Below are 5,106 nucleotides of genomic sequence, written 5' to 3'. Positions count from 1 at the left end.
CTGGTTTCCTTTTAAATGGTCACGGGGGTTGTGGTGGGGGAGGATTTCCCATATTCGGTATATTCATTATATCCATCTTTGATCATTTATTTAACGTGAACTGTGTCCATTTGTTTGACAAAATTAAACAAGACCTTCAAAGGTGGGAGGCATTTCCAATATCCTGGCGAGGTTGGATAGCTCTTATTAAAGAATGTCCTTCCTCGTTTACTATATCTCGTGTGAATGCTTCCTTTGATGTTTCCCACATAGGTATTTAGGTGACATAATGGCTGGTTTAGGTCTTATATTTGGCAGCATAAGCAACTCTTTATCAAGCTAACCAAATTGCAACTACCCCCAGATTGTGGGGAGTATATCACCCAGATAAAGGCTATCAATTAAGCTCATTTTTATCCTATGTTATTGCCTAGGCTGCTGAGGACTCAGCGTCAATACTGTGAGATATTGAACCCTCTCAGAAAAAGTGGACCTTTATTAGTCTGTTTTTCTTAGCTAAATTGACAACATTTATAAAGTATTGTCATAACCAAATAATTATCAATATTGTTAAAGCATGAATGACAATGCGTCAGATCGAATCAATACAGCCAAAATCATGTTTCTTACCCCTGTAATTGGTATACTGGGTTGTCTTCCGGGGATAATGGATTCCAAGTTTAAACTGTGGGCAACAAGGGGTGTACCTTGCTTGAGTGATTTAGAATTAGTAGAATCCCTACAGTGTGGATACAAGCCCCTGGGCCCAGCAAGTCCACTTCGACCTTCTGAAGAGTAACCCACCAAGACCCATTCCCCTACCATCCCATATTTACCCTGACTATTGCCCAAACCTACATATCCCTGAACTATGTGTGATTTATCAATGACCAATTCATCTAACATGCACATCTTTGTACTGTGGGAGGAAACCTACACAGACACGGCGATAATGTTAACTCCACACAGCCAGTCACCCAAGGCCAGAACCAAAGCCGAGACCCTGGTGCTGTGAGATAGCAATGCTCACCACTGAGCCACCACGTGTTACTTGATGGAGAAACAATGATATCATTTGATCAAATAACTCATACGTATGGACTACAGCGTAGAGACCTCTTCTGTATTTTTTCCCAGATCAGAGATTTGATTAAAAAAAAACACTCTTTTACCACACTCTTACAGATCCGATAAAGGGAAGAGGGCGCTTATTGCTTCGAATACATTCTCTGTCAGTACCCTTTATCATTAGTTGGAGAATGTCCCCTCAGACGAGACTGTGCAGCTTTGTGATGTCTGCGAGAGAGTTGGGGGTTCAGAACACTTCGGAGCCATGGGAGGATATTTGTGAAAATGCTCGAAGGATTTTGATCTGTAATAGGACTCTTACCATGCAGTTGAAAATACTTCGTAGGGTCTATCTGACACCAAATTGGTCTCAAAATTCAAAGTGGGATTATCTTCAGCATGTCCTAAATGCAGAATGACTACAGGCACTCTTACTCATTGCTTGTGGTCCTGTTGCATACTTCATCTATACTGGAGCACTGTGTCAGATGCGACAGAGTGCTTTTGGGGACTGAAGTGGAGATGGACTTGGTTTCTGTTTTCCTGGGCCTGCCCAAGGTACTTTCCACAGATGAATATGGGGAAAAATTATATCCTTACAATCCGTACTTTCTGTGCTAGGAAAAATATTCTGTTGTGTTGGATGTCTGAACTCCCCCACCCCAAGAGAGAAAGAACTATGAACATAAAAATGTATATCAGTTAATGCTTTTGGTGTACGAGAGCTGTCCTTTTGTTATGCTGAGCTGTATTATTATTCATTATTTATTGTTTAGTTTTGTTTTTACATAACTTGTTTTGTATGTATATGCAATTGGATGTATTTTTTCAGATATTTGAGTTGTGTTGTTATTGGTTTATTATAATATTAAAAATCTTTTTATTTTTTTAAAATTAAAATGCTAACATTGATAGAATACAGTCCCAAAAAACTCTCATTAGAGAGACCACTTATGGTGGTTTATCCTGAGGATCACACATCTCGGGTGATGGGGTGAGGCTGAGAGAGTGTCCCCTTCATGGTAATCTCTGTCAGTGTGAGGAATTGAACCTGCACTGTTGCCCTGCCTCTACAACACAAACCTGCCGTCCTGCCAACTGAGTGGGAGACAGTGTAACTGTTACAGACAGAAACAGTCACAGACAAAGGGTAAGAGAAACATTCATAATAAGGAAACTGGTACAGTTCAGATAACAGTCAAGATGACGCCTGAGGGTAAAAATGTTCTCTGCTCGAAATTGTATTTATAACAAGATGTGTTTAGAAGTTGTTTTTGGTTTAATATCATTAAGGTGAGTCAAGTGACTCTTATGTGTTACACACTGGGACACTACCATTTTCCTGAAACTAGGAAATATTTGGAACATTATCTGGAACATTCTATAATCGGCACTCTCCAGAATATTCTATGACTGTGTGGGAGGTATTGCAAAGGAGAGAGAGAGATGTTACATGCAGTAGTGAGAGTGGGGGATCATGAGCCTTGTTCAGGAGTAGTTGCAATCACAGATATACAGTGATTGTGAGGGAGCAGACAGAATACGGTGACATAGAACATAGAACATAGAACATAGAAGAATACAGCGCAGTACAGGCCCTTGGGCCCTCGATGTTGCGCCGATCCAAGCCCACCTAAACTACACTAACCCACTATCCTCCATATACCTATCCAATGCCCTCTTAAATGCCCATAAAGAGGGAGAGTCCACCACTGTTACTGGCAGGGCATTCCATGAACTAACGACTCGCTGAGTGAAGAACCTACCCCTAACATCTGTCCTATATCTACCCCCCCTTAATTTAAAGCTATGCCCCCTTGTAATACCCGACTCAATACGCCGGAAAAGGTTCATACTGTCGACCCTATCTAACCCCCTAATCATCTTGTACACCTCAATCAAGTCACCCCTAAACCTTCTTTTCTCTAGTGAAAACAGCCCCAAGTGCCTCAGTCTTTCCTCATACGATTTTCCTTCCATACCAGGCAACATCCTAGTAAACCTCCTCTGCACCCGTTCCAATGCCTCCACATCCTTCCTATAGTATGGCGACCAAAACTGCACACAATATTCCAGATGCGGCCGTACCAGAGTCTTATACAACTGCATCATGACCTCAGGACTCCGGAACTCAATTCCTCTACCAATAAAAGCCAGTACGCCATATGCCTTCCTCACCGCACTATTTACCTGGGTGGCAACTTTCAGAGATCTGTGTACATGGACACCAAGATCCCTCTGCTCATCCACACTACCAAGTATCCGACCATTAGCCCAGTACCCCATCTTTTTGTTATTCTTCCCAAAGTGAATCACCTCGCACTTAGCTACATTGAATTCCATCTGCCACCTTCCTGCCCAGCTCTGCAGCTTCTCTATATCCTGCTGTAACCTGCCACATGCTTCCTCACTGTCAACAACTCCTCCGACTTTCGTATCATCCGCAAACTTGCTCACCCAACCTTCTAACCCCTCTTCCAGGTCATTTATAAAAATGACAAACAGCAATGGTCCCAAAACAGATCCTTGCGGAACACCGCTAGTGACGGCACTCCATGAAGAAACTTTGCCATCAACTACTACCCTCTGTCTTCTTCCATCCAGCCAATTCCTAATCCAAACCTCCAACTCACCCTCAATGCCATATCTCCGTATTTTCTGCAGTAGCCTACCATGGGGAACCTTATCAAACGCCTTACTAAAATCCATATATACCACATCTACCGCTTTCCCCTCATCAACCTCCTTCGTCACCTTTTCAAAGAATTCAATAAGGTTTGTGAGGCACGACCTGCCCTTCACAAAACCATGCTGACTATCCTTGATCACATTATTCCTATCCAGATGTGCATAAATCCTATCCCTTACAATTCTCTCTAAGACTTTGCCCACAACAGAAGTGAGACTCACCGGCCTATAGTTATTAGGGCTATCCCTACTCCCCTTTTTGAACAAGGGAACCACATTTGCTATCCTCCAGTCTTCTGGGACTACTCCTGTAGACAAAGAGGACATAAAAATCAAGGCCAATGGCTCTGCAATCTCCTCCCTTGCTTCCCAGAGAATCCTAGGATAAATGCCATCAGGCCCAGGGGACTTATCTATTTTCACCTTTTCCAGGATTTCCAACACCTCTTCTCTACATACCTCAAAGCCATCCATTCTACTTATTTGTGCCTCAGTATTCTCATCGACAACAATGCCCTGTTCCTGAGTGAATACTGAAGAAAAGTATTCATTCAGTGACTCCCCAATCTCTTCCGCCTCCACACGCAACTTCCCCCTACTATCCTTGACTGGACCTATTCCTACCCTAGTCATTCTTTTATTCCTAACATACCTATAGAAAGCCTTAGGGTTTTCCCTAATCCTATCTACTAAGGACCTTTCATGTCCCCTCCTTGCTGCTTTTAGCTCTCTCTTCAGGTCCTTCCTGGCTACCCTATAACTCTCAATCGCCCCAATTGAACCTTCACGTCTCATCTTGAGGTAGGCCGCCCTCTTCCATTTAACAAGGGATTCCAATTCCTTATTAAACCACGGCTCCCTCGCACGACCCTTTCCTTCCTGCCTGACAGGTACATAATTATCAAGGACACTCAATAGTTGCCCCTTGAACAAGTTCCACATATCATTTACAAAAGAGCACGAAAGAGGCAGCTTTTTTAAGGTTTTGAAGCGCACTCGAGCTAGGTAGGAGTCGAACCTACAATCTTCTGATCCGTAGTCAAACGCATTATCCATTGCGCCACTAGCCCACACACCCGCCACTAGCCCACACACCTTTATCCTGACAGAGCAGGGAAGGTTATTGATGCTTGTCCTGTATTGCTGGACATTTCTTCAGACCTCACATTCTGCACTGAACTCGGTAGTGAGCACAGACCATACTCGGTGGGTCTGGTGGTGTGGAACCCTCTGGGATGGGAATGTTCCACCTCTGTACTCGCCCATCCAATATGCCCACTGTGATCCGTCAACAAACCATGGTGTAATTGCCCCTTATCTACCAATCTGCCATTTCCCTGCCTTTGCTCTGTATCCATCTAATCCTTTCCT

The 5,106-nt window shown here is 43.4% G+C and overlaps 1 non-coding gene across 1 annotated transcript; it reads right to left on the bottom strand.

The window, feature by feature from the left end:
- Positions 1-4,732: 4,732 nt before the first annotated feature.
- trnar-acg (transfer RNA arginine (anticodon ACG)) lies at positions 4,733-4,805 on the bottom strand. Its single transcript has one exon. It is a non-coding gene; the product is annotated as a tRNA-Arg (tRNA).
- Positions 4,806-5,106: the final 301 nt, after the last annotated feature.

Source organism: Chiloscyllium plagiosum, unplaced genomic scaffold, assembly GCF_037043375.1.
Source record: "Chiloscyllium plagiosum isolate Xiang-an unplaced genomic scaffold, Cpla_swu_hap1 HiC_scaffold_29, whole genome shotgun sequence".
Classification (NCBI taxonomy): domain Eukaryota; kingdom Metazoa; phylum Chordata; class Chondrichthyes; order Orectolobiformes; family Hemiscylliidae; genus Chiloscyllium; species Chiloscyllium plagiosum.
Note: the sequence above shows the minus strand (reverse complement) of the source record. Positions and strands in the feature narration are given on the sequence as shown.